Source organism: Alexandromys fortis, unplaced genomic scaffold (assembly GCF_014885135.2).
Source record: "Alexandromys fortis isolate MF-2015 unplaced genomic scaffold, M_Fortis_MF-2015_v1.1 scaffold_14, whole genome shotgun sequence".
Classification (NCBI taxonomy): Eukaryota; Metazoa; Chordata; class Mammalia; order Rodentia; family Cricetidae; genus Alexandromys; species Alexandromys fortis.
In genome coordinates, this window is record NW_026067910.1 from 15,080,452 (window position 1) to 15,102,795 (window position 22,344).

The following is a 22,344-nucleotide window of genomic DNA, read 5'->3' on the forward strand; positions in this document are numbered from 1 at the left end:
TGAAGTAGTTCTGAAACAACTTAAAAAGATAGTCTTTAATGTTTATAGGAATTTGGATACTATGTTTTTATAGAAATGAAGCCAAAGGCAATGTTTGTATGGTAATAGAAAATCCATTCTCCTCTGACAAGCTTCAAGGGCTGATATGCAATATTAGCATAGTATATTAGCATTGCATCTTTAAGATGGATTCAATTTTAAGTTCTAATTCTACATATTCAACTCTACACTATCTAGTTCAATAGGTGGGGATCAGGGAGAGGGGTTAAACTATGGGTCATCACTGTCATTTAATGTTTTTGCACACTGTAAAAGTTTGTTATTGTCTCAGTTTAATAAAGTGCCAGTAGCCAGGCAGGAAGTGTGGGTGGGGTGACCAAACAAGGAGAATTCTGGAAAGAGGAAAGGTAGAGACACTGTTGCCAGCCAGATGCAGAGGAAGCAAGATGAGAATGCTGTACTGAAAAAAACGTACCAAGCCACATGAGTTAAGTTGGAAGAGCTAGTTAGTAATAATCCTGAGCAATAGGCCAAAGAGTTTATAATTAATATAAGTCTCTGTGTGTTTATTTGGGACTGAACATCTGTGGGACCAGGTTGGACAGAAACTTCTGTCTACAGGTTGTTTTATTTTTATTCTTATTTTTTGCTGTTTTTTCTTTAAAAAAAAGCTTAAGCAAATTCAGTCTAATTTTATTGAGTCATTTATTGTTCCTAATTCTTATTTATAGTTAACAGATAATAGATAATAATCATTGTGTGCTACATGCATGCAAAATTATAGCTCTTACACAGGGCACATGCATTTACAGTGATGCAGGTAATAGCATTAAAATAAGAATTTTACATTTAAATTCTGCGTTGACGTAAAGAATTTAACAAATCACATTTATTTAAATAAATACTACACCACCTAGACCTAGACTTGCTCTAACTATAAATATGGGTAGATTTTTCAAAGATTTGTCAAATTGCTAACATTAAATATTAGAAGCATATCTTCCTGAACTTAGTATGAATAACAACACTGAAATGACTTGTTTCACATTCATTTTTGTTTTTTTGTTTTTCTTTTTTTCTTGACTATTCTACTTTCAATGAATAGCTATCTATTAAATGAGATTGGGTTTGTTCTACAGGTGAAAGAAAACTCAAGGTATTAGTGATACAATGAAGAGATATTTTTCTTTTGCACATGATAGTGTATAGGTAGGCTGCCCAGGATTGATATGAATTACATAATTTTAGCAACACAGCTAGAGCTCTCTTTCTTTTTCTGTTCATAACCTCCACAGAATGCTGGTTCCCCCTTTAGTCAAGATGGCTTCTGTAGTTCCATCCATCCTACTTACTACTGTGACTAGCCTTCCACATAAGCCTCCCTCAGAAACAAATCTTGGAATCTACATACAGTGTTTCCAACTTTGTTCTCTAACCAACATTCATGTAAGAAACACTGGGAAAGATAATGTCTATAATATAAGCCACCTTAAAAATTAGGAATTCCATCTTATTAAGGAGGAAATAAAAACAAAATGAATATCTGTAAATTAACATTCTAGCACAACCATCACTGTTTAATATAGCACAGGGCTGAGCAAAATCTGTGAGAGCCAGTAAGATGGCACAGAAAACAAAAAATTTAAGATGTGAGTATAAGTGTAAACAAGCCTAATGACCTAAGAGCCATCTCCAGAACCTGACGTGGAAGTAGAAAACTGACTGCTGAAAATCGTCCTTTGACATCCATATGCACACAATGGAACCAGTACACATTTCATAAACACACAGCAGTAATAATAAATATATTTTTAAAGAACATTTTGAGAAATTTTGTCTTTATAGTTTGGCTCAGATGAAGTAATATTATTCATTCACATTTAGAATATAATCTAGAAATGACAATTCTAGTCATGTTCACTAAGCATTATCGACTCATTTATCAAATATGCTGAAAGAGCTAACAAGAGTATATTACATATAAATACAGCTTTATGATAAGAAATTATTAGCAATAAGTGATAAATGGTACTAGATTTAGCAGTAAATGGCAAATAATAGAAGATTTGTTATCTACCCAGGACATAAAATATGCATAGAAAATGTTAGTTGTATAAGATATTAACCTAAAAGAACTAGTTGTGAATCAAATTGAGCAAGGGTAAGGAAAATAGAGATTTGTCAAAATTAACTATGCTTTGAACTATATAGGCATCTTTATTTAACATTGTTCTGCTTCTCTTCAGAAATATTTTATACAATATTCATTTCTGCATATAAATTACTCATGGGATAGCTATTTTTTATAATTATATTAGTTCAGTGGGAGGGGTGTGAGATGAGTTGGAGGTTGGAGAACAGAGTAGGGGTGGATTTTATCAAAACATATTGTGTGAATATGAGAAATTCTCAAAGAATAAATAAAATCATTTTTAAGTTACATGGAAAGGGCTTGGGTGTGGTTCAGAGGTAAAATGCTTACTTAGCATGTGCAAGGTCCTTAGCTCAAGCACTAGCATTGTAAAATTAAATATATAAAACAGAAATTACCCTGAACTATGTAACATGAGCCACAAAAGAGTTTAATGCTCATAGTCGACACTGAATGCAATGCATGTTGCTTCCATGTGGACTAAAGGAAGCCAGAGGGACTCCAGAGATTTTCATCTTCATATTTTCTATAGAATATATTTCTATACTTTCCTCTCAGTCTCTGTATAGATTTTCTGTTTTTCTGACATGCCTATTCCACATCCCCACAAGAACACCATGCAAACCCTGCACCAAGTGCTAGGTAGCTAAAATGAAGAAAGGTAAAAAAAAAAAATAATAATGAACTTCAAGGGCAAACAAAAGCAATTGCATAAACCAAAGGAACCTTTAAAAGGCCACATTATAAAGACAGCACTCACAGGAAAGCAGTTTCTCAGAGCCTGGACTTCTAAGTAAACCTTTAATAACATGACTGTGTAATGTGTTGATGCTTTATTGAGTGAAAACTTGATATTCAGAAAGTTCACACACCAAGTTCTTTCATATTGAAACATTTGACTCGAAAGTGAGACTGAAATATGCATGAGCTCAGATTTCTGTGTTCAGGCTCAGTTCCGCTTTAGATGTTTTTCTCTTACTAGGCTATGTCTCGGGGACTAAACATCCGTCTGCAAATAAAGAAGTGTGAAACGACCAATGCTATGTCTCATCCAGATTAGTTAGCATCCTTTGAATCTGACTTTGGTGGCGAATCCATATCCCAGATTATTCCCTTTAGTAAAAATCGCCTCCTAGTAATACTTGATCCTGCCCTGAGGCTGCCATGAGTTCCAAATCTCGGGACTGCCATGGGGAGAAGGTCTGCTTCATTCAACTGAAGAAACATAGGATTGTCCAGGCTTGACACTGTACAGAACTGGCACCTTCCTCGGTGTCGGGAGTTCAGATCTGACAAGACCCAAAAGGCATATGGAGGTTAAGCCTAACTGCAAGCAAAGCGACTGTGCTCAGTATTTACCCAGACAGAAGATGAAAGTGCACTGTGTAGAGCTGATAGAGAAGCAAAGTGGTCGTGAAGTCAGTCATGAGGAGCTGTGTGCCCGCACCAGAGTCTTTTGAAAGAGAGACGTCAACAGCAAAGACATTCAGAAAGAATGTCCATCTCATTCTCAGTGTCCCACATAGGAATGTTGCTGTGTGTGCCCTTTGTCTTAACGGGACATGGCATGCTGATAAGGAGGTAGACGTACAGGCACATGAGAAACATGCTGTGAGCAGATGGGGAATCTCAGAAAACTTGTGAAAAAAGGTTAAGATGCCAATTAAGTCACCTTATTGGATGAGACCCCGTCAAAGCATTACTAGACTATGAGCTTAAAGATTGGAGATAAAATTTAAACTGTAAAATAGGCCTTACCCTCAGACATCCTGCAGAATAGAAAGTTAATTAAAATATCATAGAGATGAGCACTGCTGCTAGTACCTTTGATCACACTAACAAGTATTACAGAATACACAAATAGATTTGGAGGTTTTGTTAGAACATGAAATGACTCCTAAAATCTGAATAGTGTGTGTATCTGCAGAAGCTATGCAGGCCAGAAGCCTGTAGGATGGCATATTAGAAGTGCTGAAATAGAAAATAAACAAACAAAACCAAAGAGAGAAAAAAATGCCAACTAAGAGTATTTTCCCAGTCAATGCTGGCCTTTAGAAATACAGGGAGAAAAAAAAAAAAAGAATTTTTCCAAGGAACCAAAAGCTGAAAGAACTAATCATCCTTACACTCACCTTACAGAAATGAGAGTAGAGATGAAAAAGATTCTAATTAAAAACACTAAAGTCTAAATGCAGAATACACTCTGACTACCAAGAAGGCAAATCAACCGCTTTTCACTGTGTTCTGAAAGGTAAGTGACAAATTTTAAAATAACCATAGCCATGATAATTTGTTAATAGGCATGATAAAAAGTTGTAAATAGTGACATCAATAACAAGATGTGCTCCTGGGAAGAAACAGCAGTATAGGATTCTTGTATGTGATTCAGGTTACCTGCTGTCAGCTTTAAATACTCTGGTTTGATTAAGAAATATTTTCTGTATTTTATGCCTATACTAGGCAGAGGAAAGAATCACAGCATATCACTATGAAAATTATGTAGTCACAAAAGAAAATGGGGAACAAAGAAATTTTACTGAAATTGCAAAGAAAAATACTGGCTGAATGTTTACAGATGACAAAAAAAAAATTCTATGCAGACTAACCAAACAAGAGCAGAGATGGTGATGCTTATACTTTACAAAATAACTTTAAATTTAAAATTTGTCACAGGAGACAAAAAGAGTATTACAGATTTCATCAAATGATTATAATAGTATATAATACATATATACATACACACTGAAGGTCTTAAATATATAAAACAAATATTAAGAGAACTTAACAGATAGACAATAGTCAATAACAGAAGGAAGGTTTAGTACTGTGCTACCAACATGGGTTTCTTTCTCACCTACTCATAGAATCACATTGGAAATGGTGAATTCAACAATCATAGAAACCAAGTGGACCTACCAGACATGAATGCAACAGTATATCACAAAGCATCAGGTCACATAATCTTCTCAAGCAAACATTCTCCAACATGGATCATATTAGACCACAAGCCATTTGTAAAACATTTGAGAAGTTTAAAGGTGAGAGAAGCAGCTCAGGGTTAGAGTACCAGCCTAATGTATAGGATTGGGGCTTAATTCCCAGTACTTAAAAATCTCCCAAGAAGATCAAAAGTATGTTGAGAATGTTTCCTAAGCTCCTAGTATGAAACTAGAGGCAGTAAGAAAAATTAACACTCTTAGACAGTCAATGGACCAAAGACGAAATAAAAAGGCTATCACCACAATCTTGACACCAAATGAAAATGCAGTACATCAAAATTTATGGATTGAAGCAAAATATTTGTTAAGGTAAAGTTTATAGCTATAAATGTCTGCATTAATAAAGATGACATGGGTGATGTGGCAGTCAATGCCTGTTAGTCCAGCTCTTAAAAACCACAGGCGGAAGGACCCTGCCTGGAGGAATATATACAACTAGCTTTAGAATAGTCTGAGCAGCATAGGAAGACCCATCTCACACACGCACACCATACACACATACACACACACACACACAAAGATAGAAAAAGGAATAGAGAGATGTCAAGTGTACAGTCTTTACATCTCAAGAAACTAGTGAGATTAACAAAACCCAAAGTTAACAAAGAAAAACACTGTCAGAATAGAAACAACTGGAATCAAGACTAGAGAAGGAAAGGGACAAGTCAATTAAACTGAAAGCTGTTCTTCAAAGGAAAAAAATAACAAACCTTACCTTACCTGGATGAGAGAATAAAAAGGAAGACACAAATACATATAATAAATGAAAGAGGACGTCGCAATGGATAACACAGAAATGCAAAGCATGATGACAAAACACCATGAGCAACTACTCACCAGCAACTGGCAAACCAGAAGGAACTGGTGCAGTGTTAGACACATTCAACCCACAGTGACTGAATCATGAGAGAACAGGAAGGCTGAACTGACCTTCAGTGATTAAACCTCACCAATAATTAAATTTTTTCATTGAAGGAAAAATCCAGGATTTTCTCTGGTAAATGCCATCGGTGTTAAGTAATAATATTGCTGAATTTTTCTTAGACTCTTCCAAAATATTCGACAGGAAGGCATCATTATAAACTTATTTTACAAAGCCAGGATTATCTGCTACCAAAGCCCAATAAGGATATGCTAGAACAAAAGAAAACAGGCCTGATTTCCTAACGTAGATCCAGATGTTCTCAACAAAATACTAGCAAAGTGTATGCAATCATAAGTTAAAGAGCTCACAAACCAAGATCAAACTGCACTTACAGTGTACCACCTATTAGAAGGCAAAACCGAGAGGTAATAATGATAGGTTGAAGTGGGAGTGTCATATATCAATCTGTTGATTTCATTGGTTAATTAATAAAGAAACTGCTTGGCCTGATAGGTTAGAACATAGGTGGGTGGAGTGATCAGAATGCTGGGAAGAAGAGAAGTTAGACAGATGCCATGCTGCTCCTCTCCAGGGCAGACACAATGAAGCTCCAGTCCAAGATGGACGTAGGCTAGAATCTTCCTGGAGGGTCACCACCTCGTGGTGCTACACACATTAATGGAGGTGGGTTGATAAGAATGTGAGAGTTGGCCAGTAGGAGGCTGGAGCTAATGGGTCAAGCAGTGTTTATATGAATACAGTTTGTGTGTTGTTATTTCGGGGCATAAGCTAGCCAGGTGGCCAGAAGCTAGGCAGCAGAAATGCAGCCCACAGCTCCTACTACAATAGGTATTGGGCTCCTAACTACAAACTTCTCCAATTCTTCTCAAATTAAAGATTTTTATTAAGTAAATGAGGTGGCTCAATGGGTAAAAACAGTTGTGTAAGCTTGATGACCTGCATTCTCTCCCTGAAACCCACAGTGGAAGGAGAGACCCAACTCCTGAAAGTTCTCTCTCCAAACACACACTGCATCACAAGTTTGTACCCTAACACATACAAAATGATAATAATAGGAATAATTTTAAGGTTCTTTTTTTTTTTTAAATAAGAGACTGGTTAGTTTGATTTTGGGTCTAAGCACTCCTTGGGTTGCTACTGAGACAAAACAGGTCATAGAACAAGAACTGTGATGTTTCCAATATAGCATTTACCATTCCTCAGTTTCATCCACAGTGTTTTCTGAAGTTTCATAGGTTGTTGGAGGAAACCATCTGGTATAGCAGGATACTGTCCTAGCAGGATACCATCTTCTGGACGGCATAGTATTCTTTAAATCTTGGTGTCAACCTAACTATTGCTTTTTTGTTGTGTGTGTGTGTGTGTGTGTATGCTACAGAAATGTGTCTTACAAGATAATATTGGGAAACAACAATACCCCCATTCTGTACATTATAATCGAGTAATAGATGGCTAACAGTAATCTAAGTACAAGAAAGGATTCACAGTATGTAACTAAGATAAGTTACCAAATGATCCCCTAGGAAAAGTAATGGAAGGAAAGAAAGGGAATGAAGAGAGTCAGTGGCCTCTCAGTTCCATTTCTATTGTTGGGAGAAAATAAGAAAACACACCTTAAGGAAGAAAGGATTCACTTGCCTCACAGTTTCAGGTTATAAACTATTACTGTGGGAAGACAAGGACAGAAAAGAAGTGGCACATGGCTTGCTTGCTTGCATGCTTTCAGCCTTCTCTCTTATGCTGTCCAAAACACCCTGCATACGGGGTACTACTGCTGGCAATGGCCTGAATGAGTTAATAACCAAACACCCCCTGCTCAGATATATCCACTGGCCATCTTGATCTGCATAATACTTCAGTAAGAGGCTCTTTCTGGGAGATCCTAAATTGAGTCAAGTTGACAGTAAAACTAGCCTGTCTGTCCGAGTCACAATCTCACCTAAAAAATTAAGAACACTAGTATCCAAAGTTTCCATATTTCATTCCAACAGATTAGCTTTCTGAAAGCCTGCACAGGAAAGTATCAACATGCCAGCAAGTACTCATTTGTATGATTACACAGTACAAGTGAACAAAGTTGCTGTCAGTTAAAAACGGTAGCACAGAAACAGTTCGTTAACTCGAAGATCAATGCCAGAAACATAACGCCTGAAATGGTTGACAAACTCCACTATAGCTCTGAATTACACCACAAGGTTATTTCTCATCAACTTTACTTCTGCCGCAGCAACATGAAAGATGGAAGCTACTGTGTGGCCGTCTCCAGCACAATGGCTCCACGACCAGCTTCCACTTGATTCAAGATGGCTGTCGGCCAGGATCGTCTAATGGCTACATTTGACAAGACAATAATGAAAAACGAAGAGCCCTGAGTGATCAGTATACAAAACATTTCAGAAAAATTCCCTAGCACTTTTAGAGGAAGTTGTGACTTTTCCCTCTCAAGTCCTCTGTCACTCATCCACGTAGTCTCATGCCTTTTGTTAATTAGTTATTTCCTAAAATGACAGTTGCTTTATTCAGCTGGAAGTGGGGAGCAAAAATGATAGTATACTGCAGAGCATTTTCATATGCTAGTCAAATTCATTTCTGAGGTGAATTACATGAGAGCATCTCTGTGCTGAGCTTTTACAAGGAAACGGTGACATCACCTTGAACTCAGAAGTGCACTGCTCTGCAACCCAATTATCCCCATCCCAATAGAAAAGGCGATCACAATTAATCTTGGATTATTTGGGGGGAAAGGGGTAAGTCTATAATATGTCACAACGTTTCAAATCAGACATATTTCCATTAGAACATTTCTGTCAGTTTGTGATTGTTCTGTGGAAAAAGTAATGAAAACCTGGCACTGCCACAAAAAGAATCATCCTATTTTAAAAGAGAAAAGTGGGGAAATAAAAATATCTGTGCTTCAAGGCAGCGGAACATTCTTTCATTCCATAACAAAATTTCCCAGCAAAACTTTCTGTGATATTGTAATAAAAGCATCTATTTTTTGCATAGATTATAAAATGGTTTGAGAAAAAAAAAGAATTTTTGTTCTTTTTAAGGGAAAGTACGTTAAGGAAAGAACAGAGAGGTGTCATTTAAAGAGCACCGAGCGAAGTGAGTCCTCAAATCTGTGTGAAGCAACAAAACCTTGGGATTCAATGATTTCTGATCTGTCACATGAATTATATAGTGCTTTCTAGCTCACCGAATTCTTTCCTGTATACTCCAGGGTTAGCCCATCAAAAATTAAGATTTTTTTTATTGTTTCTGTGTTTAACTGAATTAGCTTATGAAAATGGTCCTAAACAAAAGCAATTACTTTGTAACACCCCCAAAGAAGTGGTGGGTCCTCCAAACAGGTGCTCCTGAGCATGATAAACTAAATTACTATTAAAATTGATTTCAAAGCAAAACCGAGTATTTATCCTAGGTATGTTGCCATCTTTATCATGTATGACATATGAAGGAGAACAAAAAACCTCTACGTGCAAATGTTTGAAAATATGTCCCTGAAAGAGAAACTTTCCTCGTTCACCTTTAGTTCATTCACTCATCCCACAGAACTGAAGTACTGGTCCTAAGGCTTGACATGAGACTATTCTAAACTAAGAAATGTGTGTGTTTATAACATGCTGAGAACTTTTAAAACTCCAAAAAAAAATACAAATCATCAGTCACAGGTCCTATGCTACTACTATAACGTTCTGGGAAGAGATGCAGCTACACAAGTCTTAATCACCACAAGAAGCTAGTTTGAGCAGATAAAAATAAGCAAGACTTCACTAGTTTAGAAAAACATGGAAGTGGGCAGGTTAATCCCTGTGATAAGACTGACAATTGAAAACGTTGAAAATTGGTAACTTTTACCGAGTGTTCACTGGGTACCTGACATTGCATGCACTCTATCTCATTTAATAATTAAAAAATTCTTGAGGTAGGTCTCTGCCTAAATCTGGGTGGTTCTGCTCTAACTGTCTTCACTGCTTTGTGTTTTTGTGATTTCTTTTTTCTGAATAGCCAATAATGCAGTGCAGAAGCCAACCAAAGTGTCAAACATCTTCAGCAGCAAGTCACTTTTCTGATGGAGAAAGCAATTCTGCAGGCAACTTTGAGGGACAGAGAAGTTTCAAAGTGAAAATGCTAAGCTGGGGAAAGAAACTGAAGGCCTAAAACGGGAGCTAATCCAGGCAGAAAGTCAAAATGGAGGGAAACAAATCCCATTTCCATCTGGTACTCCTCGGCAAGCTAACTTTGAAGCTCCTGCAAATACAGCACGACCCACTGCAGCGACTGGTCCAGAAGAGAAAATTAAAGGAGGAGGAGGAGAAAGAAAGAAGGTGAGAGAGAAAATAGAAAAGAGAAGGTGCTGGCAGCTCAAAACCATTTGTAATTCCCATTACAAGGATTCTGATACATCTTTTCACCTCTCAGGAAAAAAAAAACACTCATGCACATAAAGATAGCTAGATAGATAGATAGATAGATAGATAGATAGATAGATAGAGATATAGATATAGATATATGAAAAGGGGTAAAAGAAAGAAAAAATTCAGTAGTCATTTGTGGCAAGTGCTGACTTGACTAAGTCAATAGATATTTCTCTCCTCTGGCTCTTTAAATTGGTTGTGTCATTACTATCAGAGAATAACCTGATAGGGGTTTTAGTATGTTGAAGAAATAGACATCCTCAAGGATGGTTGTCAATGGAATGGTGAGTCGTGTTCCTCTAGAACATCCAAAGAAGAGGAAGGTGGTTTCACTTTGGAGCCTGCCACAAGGATGGAGTACTACTATGTCAAGTGAAGAGTGGTATGTGAGTTTACCATAGAAAGGGGGAAATTGGGCTGCTTCTAATGGATCCACTCTAGAAAGGAATTATCTCCAGTGTTTTCACTGGAGCTTGACAAGGAGCTGAATCCTGGAAAGAAGAAGTGGGAGCACATCCAGTGCAGTGCATTTGATGCTGACGAGAATGTGGCCACACACAGAGGGGGTCCCTTAAATGTGAAGAGAAAGGGATGTGCAAGGCTCAAGCCATGACAACAGAACTAGATAAGATAACATGCTCTGATACGGAAAGGCATGGGGGAAAATACCTTGGTAACAATATTTGTGACTTAAACATAAAACCAAACATAAGACCAAACCCATTTCCTGTATATATTCCCACAGCCACTTGCCAGCATTTGGCTTTGCCAACGTTTGTCTTTCTGTTTCATTTCATTGGAACTTCCTAACTTCCCTTTAACTTGGGGCAAGGGCCATTGAAAGGGAGTGATTTGAAGGGATGCATTGAGAAGAGCCTCCTGATGAAGGTGGTTAGACGGCCAAGGCACACTTCTTTACTGCCTTTCTAGTTATCGTCATCACTTCAAAGATAGCATGACTGGGTTACACATCCACAGACGTGCCCCACCCACCGATTATCTGTTTCAAAAGCTCCCTAAAGCACACCCTTGGCAATACCATTCATACTGGCAGTCCCTACAGAAAAGAACTGAATGCTGGCCTTACCTGAGACAGCAACACTTGTTGGAAATGACTGTGCCTCACAATGTCTTAATCTGCCATTAGTTTTTGAGTACATTATTTTCTTGCATATTTAAGGTTTTTAGATTTTTTTTTTTTGTGGAGTCACTTTTAATGAAAAATTGGAGCCACTTCCAACTACAGCAGAACCGAATATTTCATTTTGTTCTGAGGTCTTTATTTGTAAAGGAAATTTGAAAAAAACTTCTTAAACTGTGAATTATAAAGCTTCATGTCAGCTCCAAGAATGCTAAAATCCAGTACAGTTACAGGGTGCTCTGGTATGCCAATGGGACACTTGCAGAAGATTTTAAGAACTCTCCAAGTCAAGAATACAGTTAAAACTTATACTGTCTTCCTCAAAACTTCAGTAAGGCAAATGAATAACTGTAAGTGGTCTCATCAGGCTCTCAGCATTTTGTAACCTCAAGACTAAATTCACAAGGAAAATTCTTTTAGAGGTAAAAATTACAACTTTTTAGTATCTCTTTAGTGTTCAACGTCTTTAATCTGTTAACTTTTATCTAGGAAATATTTCACAAAGTAACACAGTTTCATCATGCTATAAATTTTAGAAAAAGAAAACAAGATTCATAATAAAGGTTCACATTGCAGTGAATCCTCAAATATGAAAACGAATATAAACGCTGACCTCACTGACAAATTTTGAGACTCAAGAGATTTGACTACAAGGGTGGCAAGTGATGGCATGCTATTGAACTTGAAGATATTTCTAAACAATGAAGAGGATTTTGTAATTCCAGATGAAAGGAACGACTTCTCAAGTTTTGTAGAGGGAATAGAAAATCACCATGTATGCTTAAATGCTGGGTTAAAAATACAAACCCATTTGCGATGAAACCTACAAATATTCTTAAATAAATTCTCATTGCTACCCAATTCAGAACTAAGCTTTATCAAGTGATTAAAAGTAGCCTAGAACCACAGAGATTAAATTTAGCCTCTGAAAGGTAGATCGTCAAGCCTGATGACTTTGAATCTATGAAACATATTGAAAATCAGCTTAAAATTCTTTTTCTATGACATCTTGATATGAGAACTCTAACAAATTTTCAGCTGTCTTTCTATAGGCCCAATTATATTTCATCCTTAATTCTTCTAATAACCACTTATATGTTTATGATATCCACAAGAAATTTCCAGGGGCATTTTACACACTTCATGTACCTTTCTACTTGTTTCATATAGTAACTATCAGTGTTTCACAAATATAAAATGGATGATGAGTTATTAAGTAACATTCATAAATCTTTGTTTTAAAACATTCATTTTCATAATAATGGGTTAAAAATAGCATTGCCTTCTACTGCCCATACATGGACCTAAGGTTTTTCTTTGCTCCATTCAACATCTTTTCTATTTTATCTCAAACATTAAGAAAGTTATTTCCACTCTTCAGGTAATTAAATGTATAAATATGTTCAACAGGACCAATATAATAACCGGAACTTGCTAATGGTTTGTGTGGTGGGCTGAATGAGAATGGCTCCCATAGCCTCACCCATCAATGTACTTGGCTTCCAGTTAGAACTGTTTGGGTATGATTAGAAGGTGTGGCTTTTTGTGAAGGAGTTATGTCACTGTCTGTGACCTTTTTGAAAGAAACCTGTCATTCCCAGTGTGTCTCTTTCTGCTGGCTGCTTGACGATCAAGATGTGAGATCTTAGCTGTTCCTCCCATCATTCCTTTATTTCTCCATCTCGGATTCTAACCCTCTGAAGCCATCAACCCAAACAAATGCCTTCTTTTATAAGTTGTCTTGGACGTGGTGCTTTGTCACTGCAATAGGAAGGTAACTAAGATAATTTAAGAGGAAGTTTCCCCAAATTTTATAAATATATTTTCCATTCTTCTTAAAACTTTTGCCTGGAAAGCAGCACTTAGAGGCACACAAACGCACACGCTACTCTGCTCCTCAGTGTAGATCGGAGATGATGCTTCCATCCACAGGTATTATACTGTTCTCATTTGATGAAAGAAGTGCATTTTCACTGTGAAACAAATAGTAACTAACTTTTTTTTTATATTCCAGGGTTTCATCTCCCATGTCTTCTAACTTACTTAAATGCCATGGTTTGCTTCCTGGTTCATTAGCGACTCCAGGCATATTTTTCTCCTTCTTGACTCTGTCAACCCAGTAAGCTGTTCCCTCTGACTTCAAAGTGTAAATATTTTTTTCTTCATCATTGGTTTGGTAATCTAAAGGGAGGTTTGGTTTACCTGAAAAGAAGCCATATTTTGCTAAGAAAACAACAGAATAGAGACGCTAATCAAAGCTTCCTTTTATATTATGAATTTTCCTTTTAAAAAAAGACTGGGGTAATTTCTTTTATGAAAGAATAAAGGCAGACTGGGAATGATTCCTTCAAAGAGTATTAATTTTATTTTGAAATTCAAGTTGATTAAAAATGACAGTTACCTGTATTTTATATATTTGTACGATTATTCAGATCAGAAATCTTATTAGTCTAAAAATATTAGACTGTTTTCAAGCAGAAGTTCCTGAGTTACTCACAGTGTTTGCAGTTATCTGATGATGAAGGCTAAAGTTTTATTCCTATGCTTCCCTTTCTTCTGGAAAGTTCTACCCTTTTGGCAGCCTGAGGTTTAGCTCCTAGCACACTGGCAGACTTCCTTGCTTAACAGGTGGTCAGTTCTGAGGAGTCTTTGGATGAGAAGTAGAATAAGGGTGTGCTCTGCTTGAAATGGAAACGCTCAAGGCTTCTGACACACCATCAGAAAATAGCATGGATTCGGACTCACTCTGCAATTGTCTGTGGCCAGTGTGCTTTCGAAACTCTAGCTGACTTCTACCACAACAGGAAAATGAGAGCTATAATCATACTTTAGGTGATTTATTTCTTAAGTGATATATCAAATGAAGATTTTAATCAGCAACAAACTATATAAAAGGTTTATGGATAAAACATTTTTGTTTTATTTTGGTTTGGTTATTTTTTTGTTTTTTTTGGTTTGGCTTTTTGTTTGTTTGTTTTTTAATTTTGCTTTGTTTCATTTTGTTTTTGTTTTTTGAAACAGTGTTTCCTCTGTGGACAACCCTGGCTGTCCTGGAACTCTCTCTGTATACCAGGTTGACCTCAAACTCACAGAGATCTGTTTGTTTCTGCTTTCTGAGTGCTGGGATTAGAGCACTTTATGCACGACTATGGGGTAAAAAGCATGTAATGTTTAAGAATCTCACAGGATTGGTCAAATGCTTTGAGTGTGTGGTCCTTGGCTCTCTTTACACTGAACTGAGAAAAATGTTTTAAACTGTTGAGGTTGTATGAAATGAATAAGTGAAAACTGACAGAATGGGGGCCTGTCATTTGCTTGGTTGTGTCTGAAATGCTGTCCTATAATTACCTGCTTGCATTCCCCTACAAACTTGCTAGATAGAAAGTATCTAGTTTCACACATAGAGAAGAGATGCAGAGGTGATCTCACATGCTCAACAGCCCTAGTTCACCTACTCAGGCATCGCCCTCTACTGCCCGTCATGTTTATTGCACAGATTTAAGGATTGTCTCTGCTCCATTAAAGACTCTTAGCAATTACCTTTAAATTCCACAGCTGTCACTAACCTCACATTGAATGTTGAAACTATCAAAATATTTTTATTTACAATTTACTTAAGCATCAGTAGAAACAAGAATGGACTTCTTTAAAGTTACATGATGGATTTTTCCATACTTTTTTTCTTTTTCACAGTCATAAAATTCATATATTCATAGCCCTTACCTCACTGTTCTCTTACCTCCTTCCCCAGGGCAACTGCAAATAACTCAGTGTGTGTGTGTGTGTGTGTGTGTGTGTGTGTGTGTGTGTGTGTGTGTATCATGTCCTATAGAGATGTATATGATCATATCAAAACGTGCAATTTTTGTTTGGGATTTTAAATAAAAGGAAGAGCAATGTAAACTTTGCTTCACAACTTGCTATTTTCACTTAATAAATTGTCTTGAGCACTATTTTAAAACCTACCGACATTTGCATTAGCATTTGAATGCTTCCCAATGTAGCCTTCTCTGGCTTACCTAATCTTTCTTCCATCAATAGACAACTGGATTACTTGAATATGTTCAATATTTAAAGCAATCCAAAAGTGATTTTACTTTTGAACGTGTAATTGATGGTTTCTCTAACACAAATAACTGTTCAATGGGACTGCCAGGCCCAAAAGCACACATGTAGGGGATTCAAGAATCTGCGTCCTCACCCTCTGGAGGTTTAGCCTTTCCTTCATTTTGTCCTGAGTGAATTCAAATTTCTCATTTTAATAATTACTTATGCTTGATTTTCCATGAGATTAGCATTATTTCCCACAGCTATTGATTATTCACACTTCGGCAAGTTTCCCATCGCCTGTGTCACAATGTACAAGGGGGAAATAGGCTCATGGGCCCATTTTGCAAAAATAGCCTTCATTTGCTGACTGAGACTCCTTCAGGACACCTGCATCTTCCTGCTTGTTTTTCTGCTTGCTGATCAAGTTCTTGAGGCCAGCCTTTGGAATACAGTGGCTGTAGCGTTTGGTTTGTATATAGGCAGAACACTCAACTGTGTTCTCGTAACGTCATTCTGAAACTTCTTTTCCTGTAACCAGCGTGCTTGACAACAGATTCTTAATTCACACTGCTCTTCCTCGAAAATAGCTATTCTGTTTCTCAAGTCCAGATCATTAGAATGTTCACACTCTCGGAGAAGTCTAAACCTGTAAGATGTTCTGAATGGCAGAGATCTGATCCCTCCAATTATCTGGCTCACTAAAAGCAGGGGAAACTCAGCTCCATCGAGAAGGGATTCTTACTCTTCAGGGAGTCGAAGTTGCTTAGCCCCCTCCTGGCTTCATCGACCAAGATATATTTAGAAAAAAAAATAAAGTAAAGTTAAATTGATGTGATAGCACTAGGTAAGTTCCAGAATTCAATGTCGGTTTGTATGTAAAGATATACCAACTCCAAGTAAGTATTTGGAGCTCTTAAGCAACTTTTTGCATGACTTGCACTGTTAAAATATAATTAAGAAGCTGAGGATGATTTCAAGATTTCACAGTAAAAAAAAATAAGATCTTCGGCCTGGAATATACTTCCTTGGGGAATAAGACAAAGAATGTAGTTTTTTTAATAACAGTTCCACACAAGGAAGCTGATGAGAAGGTATCAAGACCCACTGGCAAGCTTTTGGAGGAGTGTCTTAGGTTTCTGATCACCAGACACATCCCTGATATGCCACTAGCTGCCAAGGTCTAACACTTGACTCTTCCCAAAGAAGGATTTACATTTTTAGAGTGTGTTGAACCTCTTTATCTCATTTCTGTCATTAAAATTGGAACACTGTAAAAATATTCAGAGATCTTTAAAATAGTTACTGAAGAATCGTCTATCTTTCTATGGCTGATAAATTTCTACAATTCTAAACTTCCGCTTTGAGAGTTTTGAAATACCCTTTCATGACAACAGGCAGATTACGGGTATTTTCATCACAGGCATGACATCTGCTATCTTTTCTGCCTGCCAAGATCTAAAAGTGGCTTAAAGTATCACTCTGTTAAAAGCCACCTTATTAAAGAAGCCAGAAAAACTAAAGCATAATTAATAGAGCGATGACTCTGTGTGGCTCTAATGCCAGCGACCACATCACTATATGCTATAGAAAATATTTAAGGTGAACTAAAGTTTAGAGTAAGACACTCCCAATTACCGCATTTATTCATTCTCAATCTATATCATTCTGTGTTCTTATACAGCCAGTGACTAAATAGCTCAGTTAAGTGTCTCCAGGTAACAAACCACCCCAAGATCCAGGCACTTTACACAAAGTTGTTTCGTTATTTGCACTACTATGAAGCAACCACGTCTAGCTCCTGAAGATATCACGTGGGTCACTTCACCCATAATGTCTCATTCTCTGCCTGACGATGTGGTTAAGAAAAATAGGCTCTGCTAGGATGCTCTGACAATCGAGTATCCCAATCATCTCTCCAATCACACATCTCTGCCAACTCTTTTTCTTGACAGATTGGGGTGTCCTTAAGGCACAAAGGAGAAACTCCCCAACCTTGTGCGGCTCAGCAAGAGAGCTGGACAGCAAGAGAGCTGGACCAATGATGCTGTCACCACAGTTCTGTTGATTACTGAAGCAATACCAGGGAAAGCACGAACCCGACAGAGAGCTGTATTAGTTACTTTTCTCATTGTTTAACAAAATGACAAGAATCAGTCTAAGGAAGGTGCGGTATATTCTGGTTTATATTTCAAGGTGATGAATTCCATCATCTCAGGGAAAGCATCCTGGCAGGAGCAGGAGGATGACTGGTCACATATGCAGCGTTAGAAAGCCAAGAGTGAGCAGTGGGAAGTGGTACCAAGTTACAACACCTCAAAGCCCTCCCTTGGAAACTCTCTTTCTCCATCGAGGCTCCACAACCAAACCAAATAGCACCAGGAAATGGGACACAAGTGTTGAAATATATGAGCCTAAAGGGGACATTCACATCTGAACTGCAGGAGTAAACAGTAGAAGGGCTTCAGAGCAGGCAGGCCTGGGGCTCAGTTTTTGGAGACTAGCTACCACAAGTTTTATCCTCTAGCCAAAGATGATTCCTGTTCCTCCCACTTTAAAGATATACTTATAGACCCCTTGAAACCCTGCCTTGGTACACAATGACATAGGAAGAAGAGTTTCAGATGAGGAAAACCTTAGCTGGGGCCTTAGCTGAGTATCATTAGAGATCCTGAACCAGACTGTCCACCTAAGTGCCTGGATTCCTAGACTCGCAGGAACTGTGGAATAACGAACATGCTTCCTTCCATGGATTGTCTATCAGTAGAATTTTTTGTGTTAAAAATAGATAACTAAAAGCTGGGCAGTGATAGCACACACTTTTTATTCCAGCACTCGGGAAGCAGAGGCCTCTGTGAGTTTCGAGGCCAGCCTGGTCTCCAGGGCAAGTTCCAGGACAGGTCTCAAAGCTACAGAAACAAAAATAAATAGATAAATAAAAAAAAAATAGATAACTATTGTAGATGTTAGTTATATTTCTCACAAATATTCTAGGACTTACAAAGGAAGCAAAAAAAAAAAAAAAAATAGATAACTATTGTAGATGTTAGTTATATTTCTCACAAATATTCTAGGACTTACAAAGGAAGCATGCTTTTGAAATGGGATGTTAAATAAATAAATGCAACCAATTCAGATTCACTTTTTAAATTTTCCTATAACCAAACTCTTTTTTCTTTTTTTCTCTGTCTTGGTCACTGTTCTATGGTGATGAAGAGGTACCACATTGCCAATGCAACTCTTATAAAGGAAAACATTGAATTGGGGGCCTGTTTCATTATCAAGGCAGGAAGCAAGAAGGAGGGGGCATGCGGGCAGTCATAGTGCTGGAGCTGGAGCTGAGAAAGTTACATTCCGATCGAGAGAGAGAGAGAGAGAGAGAGAAAGAGAGAGAGAGAGAAATGGGCCTGGCATGTGTTGTGGAAGTTATAGATGTGTTACATTTGTTCATGCTGTGGAATATTTGTTTCATGATGCAAAGATATGTTTCATTTGTTTAACTCTGTGAACTTGTATTAATTTGCTTGTCTAAAATGTAATTGGTCCAATAAAGATTTGGAGGATAGACTGGCAGACAGAGAATAAACAGAAGGAGAAATGTAGGAAGTGAAGCATGATTAATAAAAACTCGGGGTCAGAATTTGGGGTTCAACCTGAAGAGCCGAAAAGCCAAACAGCCACTGGCTCTTACCTCGACCTCAGTCTGAAATGGCAATCCTGCCTCCAAAAATCTCAGAATGAGACTGTGTTTTGAGAGCTGTTTCCTCCTGTTTTATAATCCTCAGAGAAGCCTGGGATTAAAGACATGCACCACCTGATTTCTATGGCAACTAGTGTGGCTACTGGGACTAAAGGTACCTGTCATTATGGCTACTGGCATTAAAGGTGTGTGTTACCATAACCTGGTCTGTAAGGCTGACCAGTGGGACTGTTTTACTCTCAGATCTTCATGCAGTCTTTATTTATTAAAATGCCACTAGAGTGAAGAAAATATCGAGAAACAAGAAAAGGAGGAGGGCATGAGGGGCCGGCCACCCCGCTACACAGCAAGCCATGGAGTAAGAAGTAAAGAAAGGTATACAGAGATAGAGAAAGGTAAAAACCCAGAGATCAAAGGTAGATGAGATAATTTAAGTTGAAAAAGCTGGCCAAAAAGAAGCCAAGCTAAGGCTGGGCATTCATAAGAAAAAATAAGACTCTGTGTGCATTTATTCGGGAGCTGGGTGACAGAACCCCAAAGAGCAAAGAGAAAAAGGGTAAAAGAAGCAACTACAGGCAAGGACTTTTGAAACCTCAACACCCATCCCCAAAGCCCACCCTTAGTGCCATCAAGGCCCAACCTCCTTTTCTAATAGGGCTGCTCCCTGATGACCAAGCATTTAAATATGTGAGCCTATGGGAACGTTTTTACTCAAAGCACCGCACTCCCTTTCCTTCTATCAATTAGTATTACAGGCACGTTCCAATTTCCAGCTGTAATTGTGAATTCATTTATTTTTCTCTAACAGGTTTTTATTTTACATGTTTCAAACTATTTTAGGTACATATACAATAAAACCATGGCATCAGCCAGGCAATGGTGGCTCATGTCTTTAATCCCAGCACTTGGAAGGCAAAGGCAGGTGGATCTCTGTGAGTTCGAGGCCAGCCTGGTCTACAAGAGCAAGTTCCAAGACAGACCGCAAAGTTATAGAGAAACCCTGTCTCAAAAAAAAAAAAAAAAAACTAAACCAAAACAAAAAAAGCATAGTATCTTCCTAAAGAACTGACATTTTGTCAGTATAAAATTTCTTTTTCTATGCTCTTTATATTCCTTGCTGTGATGTGTTTGTGATATACAGTTTCTAAATTTTTTAATAATATTTAATAATATTTTACAGTATTTACTGCCTCCCCCAATTCTTTGAATTTGAAACTGTGCCTATATATTTTCTATATATTTTCTGTAGGCAACATATTTGAAACTTTCTTTAACAGTCCTGTGCTGTAGGTACAGTACTTATCCTCCTGCATTAAATTGTTTACTGAAGTGATGGAGTTTAAATGTACAACATTTTTAAAATGTACCTGTTGTCCCTTATTCTTGGCTTTCATTAATTGCTAATACTTTCAAGGTTTGTTTTTTTCTCTAAAACTAGGTTATCTGTGCTCCTTTCTCCTTTTATTTTCAAAAGTTTGTTTCATAGTTATAAATGCCTACCTGGGACAAGGCTGATCAAACAATGTTGTAGCACTTTTGATCTATGGAATAGTCTTCATAATAACACCTGAGACATTATGAATAGGAAAACATTTTCAACTCAGTTTCAGAATTCAAAATATCAAAAGGAACAAAAGCATGGACATGAAAGAATGGGCTAAGAAAGACTAAATTTCTATTCAAATAATTGTTCTTAAAATGAAAAAAATTGGCATTTGGAAATAATATGCTAATTAGATCATTCTTTTGAACTATGCCCAAATATTTCAGGGGCTGGGGAGATGTCTCTGTTGGTTTAGGACCTAATCTGTGTTCAGAACCTTTGCATCCACTTAAAAAGCCAGACACAGTTGCGAACCTATCGTGGGAGGTAACAAAGACTGCCAGGTGCCTGGAGAGTGTTGACCAATCAGTCTAGCCAATCAGTGAGCTCAGGCTCAGTATGAGAACTTATCTCCAAAAATAAGATAGAGAGTGATTGTGGAGGACATGCAGTGTCAACCACTGACCTCCACACACATGTGAACACACACAAACACAGACAGACACACAATAACACAAACTGAAAATGTGAGTGCTGGATGAAGAATTGGAAAGCAACACTCCCTGTGTGGCGAGTGAGATGGGGGGCAAAGCACCATTGCTGCCTGAGTTCTGCTGCTTTCTCTCTCTGGTGCTTCTGTAATCAATGGGGAATTGTTTGTCTGATAAAAGGAGTGGGTATTTGTTATAGTCCACACATTACCTGGGCTCTCTGAACAGGATGATTTACCAATGAGTGGATTTTCCTTCAAGGTGTATAGGGAATGACTATAATGGCTGGAATTTGAGAGTTTTCTCAAAAGGAATGACTAGTTTTCCTACCACAGGATCCACTGGAAACCATTCTTTGGGAAATGAAGGTGGCAACAAGGCTGCTCTAGTCACTGTTGCTGAGGTTGGAATCTGACAAAGGCAAAATACTCCTGGGTGGTTGTCTGGAGTTTTGTCAATCTAAATAAATTTCAAAGCATTCCCAAATGTGTGTGTGTGTGTGTGTGTGTGTGTGTGTGTGTGTGTGTGTGAAAGCCTGTAATCAGAATAGAAAACCATTCAAATATGAAAGAAAAAGGCCTCTGACCATCTTCTCTACAGAACAAGGTAAATAATACCAGGGCTAAATTAGATTTACAAAATGAAAATTACCTTTCATGTTTTAAACCTCCTCCTCCTCAATGACAGGTATGTGTATAACCAATGCGTATCTTTCTGTTCTTTTACATTTAACCTATGTCATTATAATTAATATTGATTATCTATAAAGAGCATAAATTTGGTCTATATGTTTCTGATGACTTTTGGTATTTAGAAACCGTTTACCCATTTCTGTTTAATGTGATTATAGATGCTTTCCGAGGAATCTAGTTATCAGCTAAACTTGGAATGTCTCTCACGTGTTTAACCTTTTTAAATTTACCAGTCCCTTAGAGACGCCAGAATATTGAAGGTATGTATGACA

At 37.6% G+C, this 22,344-nt stretch overlaps 1 protein-coding gene across 1 annotated transcript in view; it reads right to left on the bottom strand.

Moving 5' to 3' along the window:
- Positions 1 to 22,344, bottom strand: part of Themis (thymocyte selection associated) — a 170,578-nt gene that overhangs the window by 43,128 nt on the left and 105,106 nt on the right. The window lies entirely within an intron of this gene.